The 27,678-nt window shown below is 47.1% G+C and overlaps 1 long non-coding RNA gene across 2 annotated transcripts; it reads left to right on the forward strand.

The window, feature by feature from the left end:
* Window positions 1-527: 527 nt before the first annotated feature.
* Window positions 528-25,832, forward strand: LOC128323786 (uncharacterized). 2 transcript variants are annotated; one of them, XR_008306461.1, is made up of 5 exons: window positions 528-1,002; window positions 2,578-2,708; window positions 17,830-17,927; window positions 20,356-20,526; window positions 22,479-25,832. It is a non-coding gene; the product is annotated as an uncharacterized LOC128323786 (long non-coding RNA). The 2 variants fall into 2 exon arrangements; XR_008306462.1 differs by lacking the exon at window positions 17,830-17,927.
* Window positions 25,833-27,678: the final 1,846 nt, after the last annotated feature.

The following is a 27,678-nucleotide window of genomic DNA, read 5'->3' on the forward strand; positions in this document are numbered from 1 at the left end:
CCTCATGCAGGCAATGGCAGTGGGGGGAGGCTCGTGGTGGCAGCAGGGGGCTCACAGCAGCAGCGGAGGGCCTCATGGCGGGGGCAGTCCAGGTGCCCAATTTGCCTCGGTGTGACACTGCACCCACCCACCCACCCTTGCACCATCATCAAGATGCAGAGGGTAGTAGTGCCAATGAGGGTGTGCAGGTGTGGGTGACACTTTGCCACTCACTCTCCCACCCTGCTGGCACTGCAAGAGTGGCAAGTGGCAGCATCAGGGCATGTGGGTGATGGGACACCCTCCCCCACATGCCCACCCTCCTATGCCCAGAGAGGCTAGCAAGGGGTGGCAGTGACAGATTGATGGGGAGGCAGTCACCACTTGGCTATGGCGGCAGTGGGGGGTGGGGTTCTCTCTTTTACCTTCTACACACACTATACAGTGGGGTGGGGGTGGGGTGCCACAGAGGCCACAGCCACAGCTGCGGGGAGGGTGAGCAGGCGAGGGGAAGGTTCCCCCTTCTGCCTTCCCAAACCATGCTGCGGTGTACGGAGTGTGCCTTGTGCCTGGGCTACTTATGGGGGCATCTTGCAATTGCTCTCATCAGCATCTTGCAGTTGCTCCAGGGGGCATCTGCTGTGTCCCTCCTGGATTTGAGGAGTGCGTTGGGGGTGTGTGTGATTCTTCCTTTGGGGCTGTTTGGCAGCTGCAGCTGCTCTAGTCTTCTCTCTCCTTTTGGGCATCAGGACAGAATTCAGTTCCTTTGACGGTGCTGCAATTGCCAGGAAAGGGTTAACTGAGGCTACCCATCAGGGAGCAGCAAAGAGGGACTGCAGCTTGGAGCCCTCTGGTCTCCTTGGGTCACATGCTTGCTCTGTCCACTCATGACTGCTGTTGCCATGGGCGGGGCTGGAGGACCAACAATGCTAGCAATGGCTGGAGAGAACCTGAAAAAGTTAATCGTCTGTCACTCACACTCCCTGCCAGGTTTGCAGCATGTGCCCGTCTGTTTGCTATGAGGTAAAAATAGAGTTCTATCTGCTTTCAGAAGGTAACCCTGTTTTCTGCTCATCTGAATAGCTTCACTCTGGGGTAATGAAGGCTGTGTATTTGTGAGAAGTCTTGAGCAGAGGAATTTTATGATAGGCCAAAGGTGTGAACACTGAGGCCTCTTTCAGAGTAAGAAGCATTTCACTTATATTGGGTAATAGATGCTAGAGTTCGCATCTCTTAAATCTATGGACATTCTAAGTGTACCATTTGATTTCCACACAAGAACAATGGGAGAGACCCATTCTGATGAATCAACAAGCTCTATGATGGCAGCATGCTATAGTCTTAAGAGCTCCTCTCTAAGTGGTTGGTGCAATGCTATGGGTACATTCTTCAATTTCTGTTGTACAGGTATTGCATTTGCCTTCATCTCAATTTGAAATGTATGGCAGTACCAGGAGTATCAGCAAAAACATCCAAGAAATCAGCAGTTATATCAGTATATGTATGCTCCATCTATAAAACGGGTTCTGTGCTATTTGGGTCTAACACAATCTGTAGTTCTTTCTGATGTTTCCAGCCCAATATTAGGATTCTTTTTTATGACACATAAACTTTCCCTTCTGCAGTACATCCTTTTTATTTCAGGACAGCAGTGAAGTATTAATTTATGGCAACAGAGGAAGCTCCATAACACCATGGGTGGATGTCTGAAGGCTGCATGTGCAGATCTAATGTAGTAAGGAGTTTCTTGTAAAGTAGATGGGAAATGACAGTGTACAGAGAACCCGAATCAGCCAGCATCCTCACTTCATGGCCATTAAGTTTAACTTGACAATGTGGAGGAGCAGGCTATGATTCTTTCACACTTAAAATGCTCTCAGGAAGTGGTCCATCTGCCTCATCCTTATCATATAGTGAATCAGTAATGGAGTGGACAGCAGACTTGCAAACCTTAGCAAAGTCTCCCTTTTTTTGCACCTGTCACAAGTGACCTTCTGTCCAGGACAGTGAGCAAAATTGGCTTTGTTGGCAGAGTCTCCACATCGGTAGCAGTAGTCATTCCTCCTTTCTTGTGCTGCCACTTTCTGGCAGTGCCCTAGAAAGGATTTAGGAAAGATTTGGGCTAAACAGCCTAGATTTCAGGAGGAGGATTTTTTGGGGTACCAAAGAGAGTGGTTTGGCACAGTGAAGAGCATTTTCCATCTTTCTAGCCATCTCTGTAGCTTTATCCAAGGTAAGTTTCCTGGAGCAACTTGTTTTCATAACATTTCATCAGTAAAGTTGGCAAACTCACAGGTTACACTTAAGGCACACAATGCTGCGACATAGTGATCAATAGATTCACCAGACAGTTGGGATCTAGAATAGAATTTGTAACATTCCGCAATCACTTTGAAAACAGGGTTGATATGGTCATCTAAGGCTTGAAGAACAGCTTCATAATAATTGGCATCCCCTTACATGTTGGCAGGAAAGGGCAAATTATTATATATTCTTTGCCTTCAGGGCCCAATATAGCCTTATGCTTTGCTGGAGTAAAATCAGGGGCCTGTATAGTGAGGAACTAATTGCAAAAATAGGACCTTCATTGTTTTCCAGGGAAGAGCAGGTTCTCCTGGTGCTGACAAGAAAAAAGGATGTGGTGAGATCTGAGCTGTGCTGCAGTGGTCATCCAGTGAACAACCGAGTCCAGGACTGAGAAGAGAAAAGTACATTCAGGGATTGTGCAGGTCAGCTGGAGAAACAATCAACAGCAGCAATAGTAGAAAGCCGTGAAATGAAGTTGCAGGAACATTCACAAGCTTTGCAGGCGCACATGCTTAGCAGGTTCAAAATCTTTTTGCCAAATGTTTTGTAGCTGCTGCCCTCACAAACACAAAGCAATCTTACATAGATTTAACTAAGAGTTTTTTCAGAAACAACTCCATTTTCTCCTTCCCCTTCCCCTTCTTTTTTCTTTCTGACTCCAATCCCCCCCCCCCCCCGCCCTGCACCATACACACTGAGGTTATTTTCATGACCACGCAAAACTGGGCAGAGGGAGCCCAGCCTGGGTTTGCGCAGTCGTGTGCAGCACCAGGAGCCATGTAGCTCCTAGCTGATAGCCCTCTAAAATGCCCCCCCCCAAATGAGGTTAGCGGAGCGAGTGCTCCGCTAACTCCGTTTTTGTGATTGTGAGTCGCCATGGTGACTCATGAGGAGACTCCCCGACCAGGAGGCTACAACAAGCCCCCTGGTGTCAGGGGGCTCCCCAGAATGCCCCACACACTCACACGGGGCATTCTGGGACTTCCGGGGGCCAGGTGACCCCTGATCCCCACTGCCCAAACCGGCTCCGTGACAGAGCCAGTAATTGTGTGGGCAGCCAATCCAGCCACCCAGGGAGGGCTGAATGCTCGTGTGCGGGGAGAGCAGGTCAAACCCACTCTCCCCACCAAACCCCTTCTGGATCTCCACACTGCTCGTGTGGAGAGTCTCACTCTCTGCAGGATCTCCACTGGGTCAAACTTCTAAACAACAAACTATAAAAGATACTAGATAGAATACAGGTATTTATATACCACTTTTGCAACAGCCTCAGGTGGCTGACAGAAGGTAGGTGACAGAAACCTAAAAATTAAAACAAAAACACAAAGCAGAAGCTTAAAAACGACACTGACCAGTAATTAAAAATCCAAGATAAAACAGCAATCAATCAATTTCAAAAAGGACCAGAATCATTAACAGGACATACTACTACTACTACTACTACTACTACTACTACTACTACTACTACAGATATGTATATACAACTTTCCAACAAAAGTTCCCAAAGCAGTTTACAGAGAGAGAGAGAGAGAGAGAGAGAGAGAGAGAGAGAGAGAGATGGTTCCCTGTCCCCAAAGGGGTCATAATCTAAAAAGAAACATAAGATTGACACCAGCAACAGCCCCTAGAGGGATGATGTGCTGGGGTTGGATAGGGCCATTTGCTCTCCCCTGCTTCAATAAAGAGATGAACCACTTTACTCACCTGGAGGTTTTTCACACATGGCTCTGTGCCTCGGGATAGCTGAAAAAAACGAATCTGCTTTGCAGCAGATTTGAGGCATTTTAATTTGAGGGATTAGATGGACCATTCGTATAGCCATCCGCACCTCCTTCGCATAGCCACCAGCACCTCCATCAACACCTTAGGAGAAAGCAAAAGCCCTGGAGTTTTTTTCAAAAGCTGCTGGAAATAGAGGACTTTTTTTTACCCCAGACATAACTCGGGCTAAGCCAGAATTCGCAGCCTCCCTTCGGAGAAAAACAAAGCCCTGTCTGTCCTGGTCCCTGATAGCCCACAGGGAGGTCGGGTTAAATCCAGTGACTGTGTGGACTGGCACACTCCAGTCAGGGGTGATTGGGGGTGGTGGGGGGTGAGCCCTGTCTGTGAAACCTCCACGTGGCTGAAATATAGTAAAGAAGGTGCTAAGTATAAGGTGTCTAGTGTGGGCATGTTATACCACCACTGCAAAAACAGTCTTCAGGAGCCATCTCTCTAACCTCTGATATCTTGTGGGGCAGTAGCCAAAATAAAGACCCAAACCACAACCCACTTAATAGCTAATGCCTTAAGTTTATTCCCCCCACACTTCAGAGGAAACTCACCAAGCTCAACATAGCCCCCAGCTGATGCACTTTTTTCAGAAAACCAGGTGCTTGCAATCCTTTTGTTGCACGGCAATCACCATTTCCTGGCATTCAAAGTGCAAACTTTGGTAGCTGGGGAAAATTCAATTCTCCTTTTGCTCCTGTGTTCCTGGACAGAGTTCCTGTCATGGTAAAAGGTCACCCTCCTCTCTAGTGTCTGCACAATTTTGGTTCTGTTTTTGAAAGGTTTGTTTTACTCATTTTAGTCTCAGTTTTGCAAAGGGTGAGCATGGCCCTGACTGACTGACACTTACACCCACACACACACTTACTTTATTTATTTAAACTGAATACCCCACCCTCTAATCCTGAAGGGATTTCTGAAGCAGCTTACAGTACAATTAAGCATGCTATCAGTGTTGTCTGCTCTCCTTTAATAGTGTCCTGTTGACACTGTCTTTTTTTTAGTCATAGAATTTTTTTTGTCTTTTTTAAAAGAAGGATAATCACTCCTCACCTCCAGCAACAAAAATATTCATTTCCTTGTTTTGTTTTTGATGTTTTGCTTTTCTCGGAGCAACCCTAAAATAAAAATTCCCACACTGCAACACACAATCCATCATTACATTTGTGTTAACAAGCCACTGGAGCAAGAGCTCAGACTAGTATGATTGTTGTTCTATGGAGAAGATTGCTTCTGATGCACCAAATTGACTGTACAGGCCTGTCTGACTGACTTGGTCAATACAGACAACCAACTAACCAAGTGGTAAATGTAGGGAAGTTTGCACATTTCCTAAATGTGTGCTACAGTGTGGCAATGCAGACCACCATGGCTGGCTTTGTAGTATTCCATGGTTTCTGTTGCTTCACCCCTAATTACTGGCTTGGTCTTTAATTGTAAACCACCCAGAGACACAAGTTTGGGGTGGTACAGAAATATTTTAAATAAATAAAATAAAATTAGTCTGTTGCTATGAAGACCTACAGTCTTAAAAGTTTATTAAAAATTTTAATGGTAGTGTTTCAAGAAGGTCAATAGAGCTGATCTCTTTCTCTTAGAAAAGATGTCTGACATTTGAAAAACAAGATGATACTAAACTATATAGGGTAGTGAAATCCAAAACAGATTATGAGAAGTTCCAAAAAATTCTCTCCAAACTGGGGGTGGGTGACAAAATGGCAAATGTGTTTCAATGCAAGCAAGTGTAAAGTAATGCATATTGAGGCCAAAAAAACCCCCCAATTTCACATATACACTGATGGGATCTGAGCTGTCAGTGACTGACCAAGAGAGAGATCTTGGGCTCATTGAAAGTGTTCTCCGTGCACGGCAGCTGTGAAAAAGGCCAGTTCCATGCTAGGGATCATTAGGAAGAGGATTGAAAATAAAAATGCTAATATTATAATGCCATTATATAAATCTGTGGTGTGGCCACATCTAGAGTACTGCGTACAGTTTTGGTCACCATAGCTTAAGAAGGATATTGTAGAACTGGAAAAGGTGCAGAAGAGGGCAACCAAGATGGTCATGGGCCTGGAGCACCTTCTTTATGAGGCTAGGCCACAGCATCTGGGGCTCTTTAGTTTGGAAAAGAGGTAACTAAGGGGAGACATGATCAAGGTGTATAAAATTATGCATGGAGTGGAGGGAATGGAAACAGATTTTTTTCCTCCCTCTGTCACAACACTAGAACCAGGGGTCATCTCATGAAACTGAAGGTCAAGACATTTATGACTGACAAGAGGAAGTACTTTTTCATACAGTGCATAATTAATAATCTATGGAATTCTTTGCAATGGGATGTGGTGATGGCCACCAGCTTGGACAGCTTTAAAAGGAGCTTAGACAAATCCATGGAGGACAGGTCTATCAATGGCTGGTGACTGTGGGCCACATCCAGCCTCAGAGGCATGATGCCTCTCAATAGCAGTTGCAGAGGAGCAATAGCAGGAGAAAGGGCATAGGAACATAGGAAGCTGCCATATACTGAGGTGATTCTCACGATTGGGTGAAATCGGGCTAAGGAAGCCTGGCCTGATTTTGCCCAGCGTTAGAACCACCGGGCTTGCAGCCGAGCCTGGTCTCACCAAAGTGGGTAACCCACTTAACTCACCCTCCCCTAATCCCAGGTTAGCGGAACGAGTGCTCCGCTAACCTGGGCTATCAGATTGTGTGTTGCTGCATCACAGCAACCCACAAGTAGACCCCCGACCGGGAGGCTAAAAAGCAGCCTCCCGGCTCGGAGTCTCTCCAGCATGCCCTGTGCGCTTGCGCAGGGCATGCTGGAACTTCCAGGGGCTGCACGGCCCCCGATCCCCGCAGCCCCCACTGGAAGTCATGTGGGCAGCCGATCTGGCTGCCCAGGGCTCTGCGGGCGCTCATCTGCAGGGAGAGTGGGCTAAGCCCGCTCTCCCTGCTTAACCCTGTCTGGCGGTTCCCACTGATTGTGGGAACCACCTCACTGAGTCAGACCATAGATCCATCTAACTCAGTATTGTCTACACAGACTGACAGCGGCTTCTCCAAGGTTGCAGACAGGAATCTCTCTCAGCCCTATCTTGGAGATGCCAGGGAGGGAACTTTGAACCTTCTTCTCTTCCCAGAGTGGCTCCATCCCCTGAGGGGAATATCTTACAGTGTTCACACATCAAGTCTGCCATTCATATGCAACCATATGAGGCACCTACCCCTGCTAACTGGGCAAAGAGGCACCTTTTACCGTGGTGATTCTCTTTATTTAGCAGGGGGAGAGCAACTGGCCCTATCCATCCCCAGCACAGTACCTCTAGTGACTATTGCTGGTGTCCATCTTGTGGTTTTTTTAAAGAATGTGAGTCTTTTGGGGACAAGGAGCCATCTTATTTAATTATTATTTCTCTATGTAAACCGCCCTGAACCATTTTTGGAAGGGCGGTATAGAAATCGAATTAATAATAATAATAATTAATAATAACCAGGGCAGACCCTGCTTAGCTAAGGGGACAAGTCATGCTTGCTACCACAAGATCAGCTCTCTTCTCCTACACCAGCTCTCCTCTCCTCACATACCCTCACCTCTTGGCCGTGGGTCCCCCAGAGGTATCTGATGGGTCACTGTGTGAAATAGGATGCTAGACTAGATAGACCTTGGGCCTGATCCAGCAGGGCTGTTCTTATGTAAGATCACTGCCTAGAGCAGGGGTGGGGAACCTTGGCCCTCCAGCTGTTTTTGAACTACAATTCCCACCATCCCCAGCCTGTGGGGGTTTAGTTCAAAAACAGCTGGAGGGCCAAGGTTCCCCACCCCTGGCCTAGAGACTAATTGTTTGAGGCAGTATATGAATGTAGTAATAAATATAAATAAATAAGACTGTGTTACTTTTAAGCCTGCAAAGTCTTCTGTTGTGTTGCTCTTGTGAAGCTATATATTTGTGTAATTTTACAGCATAAAAATAATTATATATCCTACTTGGCCCCTTCATCACACAGTAACACACATAGAACTGTAACTTCTGGAGATATGGCTATGTACAGTCTGACATCCAGACTAACCCTGCACTGATGCACCATGGTTTTTCATTTCATGAGGACGGAGGGGAAGGAGAGGTTGCTCCTTCCCCTCCCTGAAACTATGTCCATGAGGGACATTTAAAATAATAATAATTAAAAGCTCAAAATCTGTATATGCATTTTCACTGGGGTGGAGGTGAAATCAGATTGTCCATTTGGCATTTGGAAAAATGATATTTCAGTTCAATGATTCCCAAATAGTTAAATCAAAAGTGTAAACCAATATCTTCCACTTTTGTGATAAAGTCTGTGATTTATGTGTATATACATTGTCTTCGTTCTTGCCACATATGTATTGTATGTACAGTTGTCCCTCACCAACCGCGTGGGTTCTGTTCTTGCAAAACCTTGTGGTTGGCAAATTCAAGGTTGGCGAGGCATTGAAACCAATGTAAAATGTGGTTAGGGGAACCACAACAGCAAAAACACCTAAAGGAAAAAATGCTTTTTAAAAACCCCAAATCACCAAAACTCTCTGAATTTCAACAGGAATGAGCACACTGAGCCCCTTGAAAATTCCTGGAAAAACCCCTACCCCACCCCAACCTCTCAAATGCACTTTAAAATCACCAGGAGTCAGCAAGGGTCATCAAGCGTCACCATGAATCAGCAAGAGTTGCCAAGACTCACCAAGAGGAATGAGCAGATTGAGCCCCTTCAGATTTTCAAAATCCCTGAAATCCCCCCCCAACATCTACAGCCCCCAATTCCCACAGCTCTCACCTCCGCCTCTCCCAATCTTTATGTATTCCAACGCCTCCAAAACACCTCCAAAAAAACGGAAAAACACCTCCAAAACAGCTCTGCAACACTCCTCCAACACCTCTCCAATGCTCCTCCAACTCTCCACAAGTTTCCCTCTTCTCGTGCCCACAAAAACCCATGAGATTTGCGGATATTCAAATTGGGGTTGGCGAGACTGGTCTCATTTTCCCAGTCGCAGATACTCAAAACTGTGATTGGGAAAACCGTGATTTACAAGGGACGACTGTATTATGTTCAGGCTTGTGGTAGAGTTTAGAATGTTCATGTCAATCTTCAGTTCGGTAGACTGATTGGTCAATTTGTATTTCTTACTGGTTGCTTGACACTGTTATTTTTCTGTTAGGATGGATCTTTCATTCAGAATAGGACTGTTGTTTATGATTTGATAATAGTTATGTCGTTGTAGCACAGGCTGCCTCAGGGAAATCTGGTGTGTCCACACACTCTTCCATAGGATGGTATCACTGCTTTATTGGTAGGGTGGGGAATAGTGCTCCATGGGGCCTCATAAGAATATGACGTAAGGACACAAAAAGAGTCCCACCTGTATGGGAGGAAAGCTGGTCTTGTGGAGGCAAACATGACTTGTCCCCATAGCTAAGCAGGGTCTGCCCTGGTTGCATCTGAATGGGAGACGATGTGTGAGCACTGCAAGATATTCCCCTCAGGGGATGAAGCCGCTCTGGGAAGAGCAGAAGGTTTCAAGTTCCCTCCCTGGCTTCTCCAAGATAGGGCTGAGAGAGATTCCTGCCTGCAACCTTGGAGAAGCCGCTGCCAGTCTGTGAAGACAATACTGAGCAAGACAATGGTCTGACTCAGTATATGGCAGTTTCCTATGTTCCTATGATCAGACCAAAGATCCATCTAGTTCAACATTCTGTTGACCATGTTGACCAGTCTGATGCCTCAGGCAGAAGTGCAAAAGCCTTCCCTGGCTGTTGCAACCCCTCAGCCCCATGTTCAGAGATATCCTGTCTCTGAAAATGGAGGTTCCACATAGCCAGGAGTACTTTCCTCTGCCTCTCCTGAATGTTCTGCCAATCAACTTCATGAACCCAAGTTCTAGTGTTATGGCAGAGGGAGAAAACATTCTTTCTGTCCATGTTCTCCACACCATGAAGCCCTTCTCACGATCATGTGAGAAAGGCTACCCTCTTTTGTGGGGAGGAAGCCCAAAAGCGCTTACCTCCCCACAAACTATCACACTCGGGGCTCTGGGCGAGCAGATCTGTGGCACAGAGCAGCAGCTCTCCTGCCACCTGCCCGCACCTTGCCCAGCAGCTCTGGGGGTCGGGAAGAGGGAAGCGCTGCCATGTGGTGCCCCTCCAGAGCCTCAGTAATGCAAGTGTGCAGTGCATAATTGGGACTCCCCCCACCCCGAGTTTGTCCGTTATGGTTGCAAGCAGCCGCAACAGACACACACAGTCCACTAACCCGTTTTTGGGGTGTGAGTGCCGCACCCCCAGAACCCCAGTAATGCACCACTTGAGTGCGTGGTGCATTACTGGGAGCCCCCCTCCCCGAGAGTGTCCGCCGTGGCTGCAGGTGGTTCTCACAAGCTGCAGAAACCAGGCTGGGTTCCCTTAGCCTGGTTTCTGCTGATTGTGAGAACAACTTCCATGTATAATTTCATAAACCTCTATCATGGCCTCCATGACAATCATGGCCCTGTATCAGTTTATATCTGAGCCCATGTATATTGCACCAAATTCCCTCAGTTTGGAGTTTTATACAACTGTGAATGGGTATGACTCCTTTGTCATGTACAAGAGCACAGTTTGGTTAAGGCTGAACTTTGGACTTGCCAAGAATACCTCTGCAGGAGTCAGGGACCCATTAAAACGGTCCACCCCCAGAAGCTTATGGATCCTGATGGATTCCTTATTTCTCTGGAGGAATTTCTTTCTGGGATGGTGATGGCCCCACCAATGTCCCATTTCTCTGTGTAAGGAGGAGATGGCCCAGGCAATCACTCCTAGAAGTCCTCTTCCAAATTGTTGGGCCTGTTCAGCTCCAGCATATACAGATCGATGAAGAAAATAGGCAGATGGTTGAAGCATAAATAGTAGAAGGCTTGCACTGAATCCAACCAAACGCAGGCCAGAGCCTAGGCTAGGGGTTACCTTGTGGCAGTAATGGCAGCAAAAAAACAAAAACAAACCAAAAAACCCTTCACCACCACCATTACATCATTACATTACATTGACCAGTGGAGCCTTTCAAAATGCTTCAGGGCCTGGAGGGCAGTTTTTGGGACTCTTGGTTGCTCACTGATATTTGCTTTACATTTTGCAGATAAAAATTACTAATATACACTCCAATTTGGATGCCATTGTTTTGACAATGTAAGTCATAAATGAATGGGCAAATTCTCCATCGGCCAGTTATTATGAGTACCTTCCGGATTGTTATGCCTAACAGTAGCTGCTTGGAAGCTACTTCGAAGTTTGAGCCCAACCAATTTCACACCACACCACCCTTCTTGGCTTATTAAGGGCTGGATTGAGTACCTGGATCTCAGAGGTGCTCAGTGCATCCCAGAGGCTGGGTGTGTGCTTCCCTTCTCCTTGGAGAAGGTAGTGGTGAAACTGTTTTTGTGAGGGAAATCCATCCTGGAGCCACCACCTTAAATAATTGTTAGCTGGTTTTCAACTTTCCTTTGAGGGGGAGGGGCAAGGTGTCAGAACATGTAGTGACATCTCCTCCAGGTGGTTATGGATGATACAAATTATTTGGATCCTTTCCAGTTCAGCTTCTGGCCAGTTTTTGGAACTGAAATGTATTATATTGCCCTAATGAATAACCTTCACCAGAAAACACACAGAGGGAATTCAACCCCATTGATTCGCCTGAACCTCTGAGTTTTCAGTACAATTGATTATAAAATCCTTCTGGTTTGCCTTGCTTGGTTGAGGTTTGGGGGTCGATGTTATAGTGGCTCCAGTCCTACCTGGATAAGAACATAACAGCCCTACTGGATCAGGCCCAAGGCCCATCTAATCCAGCATCCTGTTTCACACAGTGGCCCACAAGTTGCCACTGGAAGCCTACAGCAGGAGTTGAGGGCATGCCCTCTCTCCTGCTGTTACTCCCCTGCAAATGGTACTCAGAGGCATCCTTTGAGGCTGGAGGTGGCCAATAGCCCTCCAACTAGTAGCCGTTGATAGACCTCTCCTCCATGAAGTTATCCAAACCCCTCTTAAAGCCATCCAGGTTGTCAACACATCTTGTGGCAGAGAATTCCACAAGTTGATTGTGTGTTGTGTGAAAAAGTACCTCTGCTTGCTTGTTTGTTCAATTTCTAGATCACCCTTACAGAATAGCTCAGGGAGGTTCACAAATATCACAAAACAGATAAAATCAATCTATGATCGGGAATGAAAATGTCAAAATACAATAAAGCAGCTAAAAAATAAAACAATTCAAAACCTTATAAAAACCCAATACATTAAAAACCCTTTAAAACAATTAAAAAACCCTGGAAGGCCAGGCCGAACAGGTAGGTCTTCAGGGCTCTCCTAAATGCCAAAAAAGAATTCAGATTACAGATTTCTGCAGGGAGCACATTCCACAATCTAGGAGCAGCTACAGAGAAGTCCGGCCTCTGGGTTACCACCAGACGAGCCGGTGGCAACTGGAGCTGGACCTCCTCAGATGTTCTTAGCGTGTGGTGGGGATCAGACTGAAGAAGGCACTCTCGTCTCTAAGGTAACCTGGACCTAAGCCGTTCAGGGCTTTAAAGGTAATAACCAGCACTTTGTATTTTGCCCGGGAACATATCGGCAGCCAGCGCAGCTGTTTCAAAACAGGCATAATATGTAGGCTTGTGCCCGAAATGTTTCGGAGACCATTGTAAAGGCCTCCTAAACGTTTCGGATGTAGGGGCTGTTTCGGCGTTTCGGCGCCGGCGGAGGTAGAGCTTTAAGGGTAGGGGAGAGTGTACTCAACCCCCCCCCCGCAGTGTTTCCCCCGCCGGCGCTCTCCAAATTTAAAGCCCCTCTCCAAATTTAAAGCGTTCCTCCCTGCCGCCCCATTCCCCCCGTCGGCCGGAAGTGGCCGGAAGTTGCGAGCGCGCATGCGCCTGTTGTGCGCATGCATGCATGGTGGACGGGCGCACGCGCGCACGAGCGCTCACGACTTCCGGCCACTTCCGGCCGACGGGGGGAATGGGGCGGCAGGGAGGAACGCTGCCACCCCGAGGGGCTTTAAATTTGGAGAGCGCTGGCGGGGGAAACGGGGTGTGTGTGTGAGTACACTCTCCCCCGCCCTTAAAGCTCTACCCCCGCCGTGCCGAAGATTTTCCGTGCACATCCCTAATAATATGGTCTCTCTGAGTTGCCCCAGAGACCATCCTGGCTGCTGCATTTTGAACTAACTGAAGTTTCCGAACTACGTACAAAGGCAGCCCCACATAGAGCGCATTACAGTAGTCAAGCCTGGAGGTTACCAGCTGGTGCACCACTATTCTGAGGTCTTCCTCTTCAAGGAATGGACGCAGCTGTCAAATCAGCTTAAGCTGATAAAAAGCACTCCTGGCCACAGCCTCTACCTGAGATACCAGAGTGAGGTCTGGATCCAGGAGTACCCCCAAGCTGCATACCTGCTCCTTCCGGGGGAGTGTAACCCCATCCAGCACAGGGAGATCTAACTCATCCCTCAGATTCTGAGCCCCTACAATGAGCACCTCCGTCTTGCTTGGATTCAGCTTCAATTTGTTATCCCTCATCCAGCCCATTACTGCCTGTAGGCAGGCATTTAGGGAATGAATGCCATTTCCTGATGAAGCAGATGAAAGAGAGAAGTAGATTTGGGTGCAATCAGCATACTGATAACACCCAGCACCAAATCTTCTGATGACCTCACCCAGCGGTTTCATGTAGATACTGAAAAGCATTGGTGACAGAAAGGAGCCCTGAGAGACTCCATATAACAGCTCTCATTTAGAAGAGCAACTGTCACGAAGCTCCACCATCTGGGATCTACCCGAGAGACAGGAGCGGAACCACTGCAGAGCAGTTTCTCCTATCCCCAACTCCTCCAGGCGACCCAGAAGGATACCATGGTTGATGGTATCGAATGCCACCGAGAGATCCAAGCGAACCAACAGAGTCACACTCCCTCTGTCGATTCCCCGGAATAGGTCACCCATCAGGCCGACCAAGGCTGACTCAACCTCATAGCCCGCTCTAAAGCCAGTTTGAAATGGGTCTAGATAATCAGTTTCCTCCAAAACTGCCTGGAACTGTTGTTGGTCCTAAATTTCCTGGCAATCAATTTCATGGGATGACCTCTGGTTATAGTGTTATGTGAAAAGGAGAAGAATTTCTCTCTATCCACTTTCTCCACACCATACATGATTTCATAGACCTCTATCATGTCTCCCCACAGTTGTCTTTTTTCTAAACTAAATAGCCCCAGGTGTTATAGCCTTGCCTCATAATGGTTGTACCCAGAGGGTGGTCATGGTGGACTGCTACTCTGCCCTGTGGCCTATAGGACTCCTCAGAGCTCAATCCTGTCCCCCATGCTGTTCAAGGTATGAACTCTCTCTCTCTCTCTCTCTCTCTCTCTCTCTCTCTCTCTCTCTCTCTCTCTCTATATATATATATATATATATATATATATATGAAACACCTACATTGGGAGAAATCATCTAGAGGTTGGGTTGAGGTGTTATTTGGCGGGGGGCAATTTTGACCCATTTTTGGAGTTTTATAAACAAAGCGAAAGTGGGAAATTGCAGCTTGTCTACCGGTCAGAGGTGATCACTATGCTGAGTATCACTATGCTGATAACACTCAGCTCTACCTCTCACTCACTCCAACTAATTCTAGGAAGGCAGTGGAAACCGTGAACCTGTGTTTGACAGCTCCTCTGATCTGGATGAGGCAAAACAAGCTGAAACTTAAACCAGACAAGATATGCGCTGGGTTGGGAAATCTGCTTATATGAGTGGTGGTGTGCAACTTGTTCTTAATGGGCTTTGGGGGATGCTCCTGGAGCCAGTTAGGTCATTCACACAATGAGACGCTTCACACAATTGGTGTGAAGTGCCGGACGGGGTCCTGCAGGAAGAGTGGGCTTAATCCGCTCTCCCCACAGACGATCAAGAGACAGCCCTGGATGGCCGGATTGACCGCCCACACAACTGCCAGCTGGACTAGGACCGGGGAGACCCGAGTTCAAATCCCCATTCAGCCTTGATACTTGCTGGGTGACTCTGGGCCAGTCACTTCTCTCTCAGCCTAACCTACTTCACAGGGTTGTTGTGAAAGAGAAACTCAAGTATGTAGTACACCACTCTGGGCTCCTTGGAGGAAGAGCAGGATATAAATGTAATAATAATAATAATAATAATAATAATAGGGGACCACATAGCCCCCGGAAGTTCCAGGATGCCCCGCACAAGTGCACGGGGCATCCTGGAGAGACCCCCTGAGCCCAGGAGGCTGCTAGCAGGCTGCTTGCAGCCTCCCAGTCAGGGGTCTACTTGTGTGTTGCTGCGCGCCACGGAGAGCTTGCTCTGTTAACCTCATCTAAGGGGAGGGGTAATTAGGTGAGCTAGCCGCCTTAGAAGCACCAGGCTCTCCTGGGAGCCTGGTGGTTCCCACGATCCCTGGAAAGCGGGCTAAGCTCCCTTAGTCCACTTTTCAGTGATCGTGAGAATAGCTTCAATCAAAAACTGTGTTCTATCCAGGTTTGAGAGCTGTATGTGCTCCCAATCTTCAGTTGAAAATGCTCCAGAGTGGGCTGCGGGGAAGATGGGTTAGACTTACCTTCCCCGCAGACAACCGCCCCTCCTGTGCTGGGTGTGCTCCCCACGCACCCAGATGATTCCCCATGCACCCAGGCAGCAGGGAGGGCCAGGGGCCGAGATGTGGTTCACACATGCGTGCAAAACCGGGCTGGGCTCACCTAGCCCGGTTTTGCACGCATGTGTGAATAGCCTCTGTATGTGCATGAGTGTGTCTGTGCGCACGCACCCCTTCCTGCCCTGCTAGCACATATTTGACAACCTAGAGTGCTATATTGACTGAAGCGCTATGACTGAGATCTGTGAGCACTGTAACTTGAAACACCTCTTCCCTTTTGCCTGCATCATCTTGAAACAAACAAACAACGAAACATACTTTTATTTTCTATGTCTGTTCAAGACTGATCACTTCCTATTGTCTACTCATCTGAAGTTAAAAAAAATAAAAATAGGAAGCCTGGCAAGTGGCAAGCATCAGCACTCTCTCTCTCTCGCCAGCAGCACTGTCCATCCTTTGGGAAGTCTTTCCTCCTGTTATGCACTCCCCTTCTCCAGTGCTGGAAAGCACAGACACTGTTATTTTTTAAAGAGAGAGCAAAGCAGTGAGCAGGCAATTCCCTCACACAACACAGCATCCCACACCCACGTTCATTCCTGGGGGTAGGGGGCAAAGCCAGTAACAACAATCTTGTGTTGCTGCCTGCATCAGATTAGCACTGCTTTCATGCAAGCAGATGTCACTTATTATTTAGATCATTGATCGTGCGCTGAGTGTTCGCAATGTGGCTTACATAAAAACATATTAAGAATAATAACTAAACAGTATCCAGAATTCAGCATCCACAATAGATACAAATTAAAAACACAGCAGCTGGCAAATACCGCCCAAAGTAGGTTTTCCAACCCCTTCTCATCCGGAAAGGACATACAACACCTGACCAAAGTAAAATATGTAAAACTAAGGCAGATTCTCACCAAACAAGAAAAGGTTAGGATAGACTGCCATTGGCAAGGCAGAGGCACAGGTTCCAATCTAAACACAGACCTGAGCATAAGGAGTGGTGTCCCGGGGGCGGGGCAGGGGGCAGTTGCCCCCCTGAATTAAACCAGTCCCATTGAATTCAGTGGGGCTTACTCCCTGGTAAGTGGATAGAGGATTGCAGATTTTGCCCCTCCTGGAAAAAGTCCTGTGTGGATGCCCATGGCATATAGCCCTATCATATGGAAAATGTACTGAGGCTGTGCACATGAGCAGCCTAGTCCAGGCTTGGCAGCCCAGCCTCGGTTTGTGATCAATCCCAGTGCACTACTGGGATTGATCCCGATCCTGGCACTGCCTTGGCCCCAAGCCTGAGTTTTGTACCCAGCCATTTACCATGGTTTAATGGCCACAAGCACACCCGCCACTCCGGAGCCAGGATCGTGTGTGTGCTCGGGCTGCTTGCACCCCAAGTGTACATAGAGTTGGGTGCCTAGACCACCCAATTCACAGGGGATTCCCTCAATGCATCAAGCTCATTGCGTGGTGCATTGTGGAATATCCGGAGGATGGGACTCGTTTTCCCAGCCTCTGGAGATCCGCACTGCTTGAAGCAGTGTGGATCATGTGGGAACGCGAGCCATGCTCCACACAGTGAAGCAATTATTGTCTGAGGGGAAGGTAAGTCCATCCCTACCTTCCACCCCCGCCTGCCCACCCTGTCAGTCAAGCCATGTGAATTGTCTTACTGGGTATTTGCTCTCAGTTTTTAGCATACTTTCCTTAAGGCAAGTAAGCTTATGAGATCACCTGGCACTGTGTGTGAGTGTGTGTGTCCCCCTATCAACTTCGCAATGCTTGGACCAAGGTGAATCAAATTGGGTACAGTTGTAGGGACACGTAGGGACACCTCAACAGCATAAATTGTGATGCTGTCATCCACCCCAATTCAAGATGGTGGAGGCATAAATGTTTGAGATGCAAGTGGGCTAACTTGTGGACCATCTAACTGATTTGAACCAAATTTGGTAGAGTTGCAGTGAATGACACACAAGGACATCTCAATGGTGTAGTGTGTGATGATATCATCCAGCCCAGTTCAGGATGGCAGATGCATGACCATTTGAGGTGCAAGAGGGCTAACTTATGGACTAACTGATTTGAACCAAATTTGCTACATCTGTAGGTACACATAGGCATAGCTTGTGATGATGTCATCCACCCCAGTTCAAGATGGCAGACGCATGCATGTTTGAGATGGAAGTGGGCTAACTTGTGAAGATGGTAATTATCAATTAAGATTATAGTTAAAAGAAAGCAGGCAGATTAGTTCTAACTAGAACTTCTTGTTTATAAGTAAGAAATGTGGTCATCCAAAAAATATGCTTAACAAACTGAAATATCAATATATTGTTATGAAAGCGTTTCATCCCCTGCTAATTTGGCCTAGTGTTACCTAAAATACAGGTAAAGTGTGCTGTTGAGTCGGTGTCAACTCCTGGCGACCACAGAGCCCTGTGGTTGTCTTTGGTAGAATGCAGGAGGGGTTTACCATTGCCATCTCCCACGCAGTTTGAGATGATGCCTTTCAGCATCTTCCTATATTGCTGCTGCCCAATATAGGTGCTTCCCATGGTCTGGGAAACATACCAGCGGGGATTCAAACCGGCAACCTCTGGCTTGCTAGTCAAGTCATGTTCCCGCTGCGCCATTAGGTGGCTCCAGTGTTACATAAGCCCTGTTAATTGGGCAAAAGGGAACCTCATCAAGTAGTGGCTCTCTTATTTTTAGCAGGGGGAGAGCAACTGTGAGCCCTAGTGCAGCATCTCCCCAGTGGCTCTTGCTGGTGTCTAACTTGTTTTTCTTTCTAGACTGTGATGTGCCCTTTTGGGACAGGGAATCGGCTTCTTTTTCTCTGTGTAAACTACTTTGAGCACTTTGTTTTTGTTGAAAAGCAATATAAAAATAGAATAATAATAATGGATGACATGAGGAGCAGAATAATGTGAGCTGTGTGACACCCAGGCTACTGTGGGTGTCTAAAGCATTGTCCGCAGTGTTGCTCCAAGAGTGCACTTGAAATTGAGCAATCACACTTGTGTGACAATACTTGCATTGTTTCGCCTGTGTTACTCTGCTTATCATGTCATCCAATAACTGTTGGGGGTTGTTCCATGAGGCTCGATCAGCAGCTCCTTCGTCTGGGCATTGCTCCGTGAAGATCTCAAAAATCCCTTTTGCCTTTAAAACTCCTTCCACCTTCAAAGCCCATAGCTCGTAGTTGCTCCCATCCAATTTGGGAAAAGGAAAAGATGTTCCTGAATCCATGCTGTAGTTCTATCGAATTCAGCTGCACTTTAAAAGGAAAAAATAAACTCTGCTTGTTCCTAAAAGCCTCTTGTTGCTCCTCCTGGGCCCATAACCCTGTTGGGGGTTGTTAATTTTACCCCCAGTAGGTAAACAGCAGAGCACTAAGGAAGAGAGCATACACTCCAGTTACAGAGTAGGTAGCAGAGGATGGTTGCGTTGTTGCAGCTATTTAGAGGAAACACATGGAGATTCTTGTAGAACTAAATACTAAGTATTTATTGGTTAAGTACACTTGGATAGGAAAGTCCTAATCCTAATCTAAAGGACTACATAATGAATAGGTAAGGGGAGAGAGAGAGATGTTTCCATCCAATCTTTAAGAGGAAAGGAAGGACTGTGACTGAAGAGTCAGTTCAGGGGTCACAGAGTAGGGACAGATAGGGAGACCCTGACTCACTGTCTCTACTCCCAGTGCCCCTAGTGGTCATTAAGGTCATTAAGGTGGCCATTAAGGCTGACTCAAGGTTGACTCAGCCTTCCATCCTTCCGAGGTCGGTAAAATGAGTACCCAGAATGTTGGGGGCAATATGCTAAATCATTGTAAACCGCTTAGAGAGCTCCGGCTATAGAGCGGTATATAAATGTAAGTGCTATTGCTATTGCTAGTGCTATTAGGATAGTTGGTGCAAAAGGTCAATAAACTGGAACTCCATCTACAACAACAACAACAACAACAACATTAATAACAATGCTGACTGTGTCACCCAAAAAACTATAGTTGCCAAGGAAATGTCCCAAATTCCAGTGCTGAATAAAAGTAGTTTCTTTCGCACATGTGAAATCTTTTGCATGATCGTGCCGGGGAAAGCATGTATGTTCAAAAGCTAGGCTAATTACCTTTCTGGTGTGGGAAGGGCCATAGCTGTGGTACAGTACATGCTCTTTCTGCAGAAGGAGCTTCCAGGTGCAATCCCCAGCAAGGGCATGGTATACCAAAAGGTACAGGACTAGGAAAGACATCCAAACAGTTGCAGAGCATATAGTACTGTGGGAATGGTCTAACTTGTCTTGCATTGCTGTGGCTAGTGACAAAGCATCCTTTAAAGCTGAAATCCCTTCAGTGGAAGCTAATGGCGAGGTGATGCTTTCCTGAATGGACAATTTGCCTGCAGCCGTAGGTGGAGGATGAAAAATAGTTTGCAGTTTGCAAATGGACAGAGAGAGCTGAGAATTTCTAACAGGAATTAGCTGAAACTGGAGATACAGCCTTGTTGCCTCCTAACGTTCTAGTGCTATCCCATCCAAAGGAAACAAAGCCCTGTATCTCTGCCCCCAGATTGTCTCACTGCTCAGAAGGGAGCTTGCAGTAATGTGTTTATATGCTTTCATTTCATGGCAAAAGTGGAACGGGGAACTGAATTTCATCAATGCAACAAGTGTGATACCAGAAATTCATTGAAAGAAGAAAATCGGATTACATAAGCAAACCAGAGGAGAGAATGAGGACATTTTTGAGGGATAAAGGCATTAGTCACTCATCAGCATCTTTCATCTTTCTCCTCCTCTACCCTTGGTATGATATCCTACCTCTCTACTTTCCCCTTTAACCTTTTCTCTCTTTCTCCCACCCCACCCCCATCAACTTCAGCTTTTATTTCTCCTCCTCCCCAATGCAAAGTCCACTTGAGTTCAAGTGGAGATGGCTCTAACGTCAACTATAACAGCCAAATCTCATTCCTGAACTTCAGGAAGTAAAGCTAGGGATGCAGATTCCCGCTCACCCACCCACCCCAGATTTGAGGAGTCCCCCCTTCATTTTACTGAACTCCCCCCCACCCACCAAACATATCTTCAATCCTCAAAACACATTTTCTCCCACAAAGAGTGTATGGAAGAGAGACAGCTTGGGCAGGGCACTGACTGCTGTGCTTTGCCCCACCTCCTCCAGGTGTGTTCCATCACTGGGGCTGCTGCTGCTGCTGCAAAGAGCACACTGGACCTCTTGGCACGAGCTGAAGGGTGAGAGCACAAGGGCTCTGTCCTTGTGGCTCTCAGCCTTGGGGTGAGCAGCCTGGGGCCTCAGAAGGCCTTCCTTTTTTTCCCCCATCACGAAGCCAGCAAGAGAGTTTGACTGAATGAGTCCTGGACCTGGTTTTTATCAAACAGAGGAGCTGTGGTTGGTTGGGCTGGGGAGATGTGTCTGGGAGAGCAGAAAAGTTGGGATGGTCTGGGGGCGGCAATATCACAGGTAGCAGGCAAGGGGAGTTGGGAGTTGGGCAGGTTGTTACGGGGGGAACGGTCCAGGCAACTAGGACCTGTTCCTTTTTCCAGCTCTTCTCCCAACGCTTTGGCCCCAGGGAGCTCTGAGAACACTCCCTCGAGGATTAGGATGCTGCTGTTGAATGCCAGGTCGGTAAATGCTAAAACATCCCTCATCCAAGATTTGATTGTGGATGAGCATGCTGACCTGGTATGTGTGATGGAGACCTGGTTCGATGAGCTGGTCTCTCTCAGCTCTGTCATCCAGGTTTCCTGATCATGCAGCAGCCCTGCCTGGAGGGTCGGAGAGGGGTCGTTGCAGTCATCTATCGAGAGACCCTCCTCATTTCCAGGTGCCCGGTCAGGCAATCTCAGAATTTTGAGTGTTTGTCCTTGAGGGTAGGCCTCCGAGAGGCTGGGGATTCTGCTGGTGTACCAACCATCCCGCTGCACTTCAGTCTCCCTACCTGAGCTGGCGGGGGTGGTCTCAGAGGTGGCCTTGGGTTCCCCAGAACTTATTGTATTGGGGGATTTCAATGTCCAGGCTGAGGTCCCCCTAGTAGGAGCGGCTCAGGATTTCATGGCCTTCATGGCAACCATGAACCTATCTCAACTGGTATCAGACCGTACACACATGGTGGGACGTACTCTGGATCTGATTTTTGCCAACCAGGGAATACATCATCTGGAGGTGGGGGAGTCTGAGATAACTCCTTTGTCATGGACAGATCATCATCTGGTGGGGTTTAGTTTGTCTGCTCCGCCTACACTCTACAGGAGTGGTGGACCAATTAGAATGGTCCACACCCGGAGGCTTATGGATCCACTTGGTTTCCAGATGGCCCTCGGGGAGTTTCCAGCATCCAGAGCTGTGACTCTGTCGAGGCCCTGGTGAATCTCTGGAATGGAGAGATGGCCCGGGCTGTTGACACAGTTGCTCCTAAACACCCTCTCCGGCTTGGTGGAGCCCATTCTGCTCCTTGGATTTCCTTGGAGCTTAGGGCCATGAAACAACTCATGCAATGGCTGGAACAACACTGAACGTTGTGATGAATCTGAATGGACACAAGCTAGAGCCCGTTTTAGGGACTACTCGGTGGCAGTGGGGCAGTGAAGAAACGCTTTTTCTCCACCTCCATTGCATCTGTTCCGTGCAGACCAGCAGAGCTGTTTGTGTAGCAAAGACATTGCACCACACACACACCCAGGTAATGGGGGAGGAATCATCTACAACCCATTGTGATCAGTTTGCATGTCACTTTGCAGATAAAGTCGCTCGTATCCGTGCTGATTTGGACTCCAGAGTTTTGGCAGTTCCAGCAGACATGCCTCTGGTACCATCTGGTCCTATTGTGTTGGATTCTTTTCCGTTGGTGCAGCCTAAGGATGTGGACAAGATCCTGGGCAGAGTGCGGGCAACATTGTGCGCTCTTGACCCTTGCCCTTCATAGCTAATAAAAGCCACCAGGGAGGGAATGGGCAGATGGTTAGAGGTAAATATTAATGCTTCATTAAGGGAGGGCAGGATGCCATCATGCCTCAAGGAGGTGAAGGTAAGTCCATTATTTAAAAAGCTCTCCCTTGATCCCTCCAACCTGGGCAACTATAGACCTGTCTCTAACCTTCCCTTTTGGGGCAAGGTGATAGAGCGTGTGGTGGTGTCCCGGCTGCAAAGGGTCATGGCTGATACCGATTATCTAGACACTTTTCAATCTGGCTTCCACCCAGATATGGGACTGAAACTGCTTTGGTCACTCTAGTGGATGACCTATGCTGGGAACTAGACGGGGGAGTGCATCCCTGTTGGTTCTGCTGGACCTCTCAGCAGAATTCGATACCATCACACATGGTATCCTTCTGGACTGCCTCTCGAGTATGGGAATCGGAGGTACTGCTTTGGAGTGGCTCTGGTCCTTTCTTGGGGGGAGGGTCCAGAAGGTGATGTTGGGGTACTGTTGCTCAGCTCCATGGCCATTGGCCTGCGGAGTCCCACAGGGTTCGGTTTTGTCCCCCGTGTTGTTTAACATCTACCTGAAACCGCTGGGAGAGATCATCCAGGGACTTGGACTGAGTTGTCAGCAATATGCAGATGACACTCAGCTCTATCTCTCCTTGTCTCCTGATCCTAGGGGGGCAATGAGTGTTCTGAATTGGGGGCTGGAGGCCATGATGGGTTGGATGTGGGCTAATAAACTGAGACTGAATCCAGACAAGATGGAGATAATGTTGGTCAGTAGGAGAGTCAATTGGGATGAGGAGATTCTACCGGTTCTGGATGGGATTGCACTCCCCTTAAAGGAGCAAGTACACAGCTTGGGGGTATTGCTGGACCCGATTCTGCTTTTGGAAGCTCACATGGAGGCTGTGTCCAGGGGTGCCTTTGCACGGCTTTAGCTAGTGTGCCAGCTGTGTCCCTTTCTTGAGAAGGCAGATCTAGCCACAATTATCCACACTTCAGTCACGTCACGACTGGATTACTGTAACATGCTCTACGTGGGGCTGCCCTTGAAGAATATTTGGAGACTGCAGCTAGTGCAAAATGCAGCAGCTAGGATTTTATCTGTTGCTGCCCGCTGGGATCACATCACGCCCATTTTGAAAGAGCTGCACTGATTACCAATTTGTTTCTAGGTCCAATTCAAGGTGCTGGTTTTGACCTTTAAAGCCCTTAATGGTTTGGGTCCTGGATACCTGAGGGAACGCCTGCTCCCAAGGCCACTTGACAAGGTCATCTGAGGGGACTCTGCTCCGAGTACTGACAATGAGGGAGGCTCAGATGTCGTGGGAAAGGGCCTTCACTGTTGCTGCCTCCAGACTCTGGAATGCTCTCCCGGTGGCTATTTGCTCCTTGATCTACATCACAGTTTTTAGAAAGCATTTGAAATCTTGGCTTTTTACCCAGGTTTTAAATATGATTGTCTCTACTGCTGCTTCTTTGTATTTTGTACGGTAATTTTATGCTTGTATTTTAAATCTTTTTAGTCAGATCTATGTTTTTATATTTTAGCTTATATTTTAATTGTGTATTTTTATAGTCTTGTTTTAATTTTTGTGTGAACCGCCTTGGGATTGTTTTAATGAAAGGCAGTATATAGATTTAACAATAAATACAATAAATAAATTTCTTCTTCCCCAAAAAATTTAAGTGAGGAGGAGTTACTTCTCAAGCTTTGCACCCTTGAGTAAAGCCATCAGTAAAGGCAATTCTGCTGGACAGTACACCTACAAGAAGAAGACTTTGCCAAGTTCCAAAAGCACAGATTAGTCTTTGAATTATATTTTACTTATATTTTACCCATCTGCAAGACATGTATTATTTTATAGCTCTTACACCTAATTTCTCCAGGGCTGCTGCTGCTGCACACTAGATGGGTCCCATTTAACACAGAAGGATGGACCAGCTTCCGATTTGGAAGTCCAGGCAAGATCCCTACCCTCCTACTTCATTCTTCAAGCCTCATGTCAGATTTCACTGACCTGGTAGCCAAAGAGAGACTTGGCTGTCGATTTCCAGATATCTTGTGCAAGGGAGTTTTATTGGGATCCTTTTCTCTTGCTGAGCTTCCATGAATAATCACTGCATGCTAGTGCTTGTAGGGAGAGGGTGAGCAACTACCAATGCTAAGGCAGTTAGAAGGGGGCAAATAAGAAAGTGGGACCAGAGTCTTTCCCCTCTGGTGCTGAAATTCAGCCAGTTGAAGGAAGTATCCTGTAAAAACAAAGGCCCCTAGAAAAGTCTTGCCAGTTATCAAAATTGCCCTGCCTCATACCCTCACCAGGCCACTCACTGATGCTTTTTGTGCCATCTATCATGAGTGTAGCATGGATTTTGACAAAGGAAGGAACGATTTTGTAATTTTAGAGAAGTACCAAATGTGCTTTCCCAGTGGGAGAGGATCAGCTCCAAAATCACACAGGGATCAAGAGGGAAAGAGATGGTTTGGGTTTTCTTTCTTTCTTTAAAAGTCATAACCTCTAACTCGGGTGAAAGGAATAGGACCCAAGAGCACAGCTGTGTGTGCAGCAGTAGCAAAACAGGGGCAGTAAGCATGGCACAGTGAGGGGACCTTTAGGAGAGGTTGCAGAGAGGAAACAGAAGGAAACAGAGAAGGGCTTTGAAAAGGGCCTTGACTCCTGTTGCTTCAGGGAAGAGAGGAAGAAAAGACAAGCAAATCTCCTCTGTGCAGAAGCCTGTCATCTGCGGGACTGCTTTCATCATCACTTTCGGCAGACATGCTACTTCAGTGCCGAGCATTAACATGCAAGGACATGTGTAGTGATCAGACTCCCCTCCCCCTAAAGAGTTAACAGGGAATGGACTCTTGTCCTGACTGACAGGCTGATGAACTCCAGGGAAACCAATGAGAACACCAAGGGGGTGGGACCTAGACAGTGGTTGCTGGGAATTCTGGAACAAGAAGGTTATTAATGTTTACTTGTAACATAATTAAAACAAGAAACACTAGCCTACACCCATCCTACCTAGGATGTTGTATATACACTATATAAACATTTAAGCATGCATTAAGGCAACCTATTTTTGTAACCCTACTAAGTATTCTTAACTGTACCTAAAAGCTGAGAAAGCCTCAGACAGAAGAAGTCTGTAGCAATTGAATAAAATGGTTTAATTTAGTTATTTTCTGTTTACAAGCCTCTCTGAGTTGTTTTTTTAAATCAGGAAAAGGTGTGGGGGGAGGATATCATCCTCAAATGTTCAGCAGCTATCAGTTTTCTCACCACATGTAGGCTTGCACGTAGAATGTTTTTGTTAGGGATGTGCACGAACGGTCTTCGGCACCGGCGGGGGTAGTACTTTAAGGGCGGGGGAGGGTGTACTCACACACCCCCGCCATGTTTCCCCCACCAGCGCTCTGTAAATTTCAAGCCCCTCGTGGCAGCAGCGTTCCTCCCTGCTACCCCATTCCCCCCATCGGCCGGAAGTTGCGAGTGCCCGTGCGCCCATCGTGCGTGCGCTCGCAACTTCCGGCCACTTCCGGCCGACAGGGGGAACGGGGCGGCAGGGAGGAATGCTGCCGCCCTGAGGGGGTTGAAATTACAGAGCGCCGGCGGGGGAAATGCGGTGGGGGGGTGAGTACACCCTCCCCCGCCCTTAAAGTACTACCCCCGTCGGTGCCGAAACACCGAAAACTGCCCCAGCGCCGAAACGTTTTGAAGGCCTTTACAATGGCCTCCAAAACGTTTCAGGCACATGCCTAGTTTTTGTACTTGTTCAAGAGCCAAATTAAGAGAGTTTTTCTTTCTGGTTGTCCTACCCCAAGCTCATAGAGTTTCTGTTGACAAAGGGGTGGGGGCAGTATTTTGAATCTATTGATAATGCAGAATAGTTTTAGGAGAAGCCTAGCCAGGCACCTCAGCAGGGATGATTCAGCATTTCTTTCCCTCACATGAGCTTGCTCTGAGACAAAGGCTTTAATCCCTGCTAACTTGGCAAAGAGGCACCTTTTAACATGGTGATTCTCTTTATTTAGCGGGGGAGAGTAACTGGCCCTATCCACCCCCAGCACAGTACCTCCAGTGACTGTTGCTGGTATCTATCTTACATTTCTTTTTAGATTGTGAGACCTTTGGGGACAGGGTTCCATGTTATTTATTTGTTATTTCTCTGTGTAAACTGCCCTGAGCCATTTTTGGAAGGCCGGTATAGAAATTGAATAAAATAATAATAATAATAATAATAATAATAATAATAATAATAATAAAAAGTCCAAACTCAATAGCGGGAACACCATACAAGCCATAAACACCTGGGCTATACCTATTATCAGACACACTGCAGGAATAATAGACTGGACCCAGGCAGAGCAAGAGATGCTAGATCATAAGACCAGGAAAATCATGACCATCAATCATGCTCTGCACCCCCGCACTGATGTAGACAGGATATACCTCCCTCACAGCTCAGGTGAAAGAGGAATGCTGCAAGTCCATCAAACAGTAGAGGAGGAGAAAAGAGGCCTTGAAGAATATATCAAGGACAGTGAAGAAGATGCACTTACAATGGTCAATAACAAGAAACTATTCAACACCAATGAAACAAAGCAGGCTTACAAGAAAGAACAAGTCAAGAACCGAGCAGAAAAATGGAAAAATACGTCACTGCATGGTTAATATTTGCACAATATAAGTGGAAAATCAGACATCACCAAGACCTGGCAATGGCTTAAGAATGGCAACTTGAAGAAAGAAACAGAGGGTTTAATACTGGCTGCACAAGAACAGGCACTAAGAACAAATGCAATAAGAGCAAAAGTTGAAAAATCCACAACAAACAGCAAGTGCCACCTTTGTAAAGAAGCAGCTGAAACAGTGGACCACCTAATCAGCTGTTGTAAAAAGATTGCACAGACTGACTACAAACAAAGGCATGACAAGGTAGCAGGGATGATACACTGGGACATTTGCAAAAAATAAAAATAAAAAATACAAGCTACCTGTAGCCAAA

This window comes from Hemicordylus capensis, chromosome 4 (assembly GCF_027244095.1).
Source record: "Hemicordylus capensis ecotype Gifberg chromosome 4, rHemCap1.1.pri, whole genome shotgun sequence".
Classification (NCBI taxonomy): Eukaryota; Metazoa; Chordata; class Lepidosauria; order Squamata; family Cordylidae; genus Hemicordylus; species Hemicordylus capensis.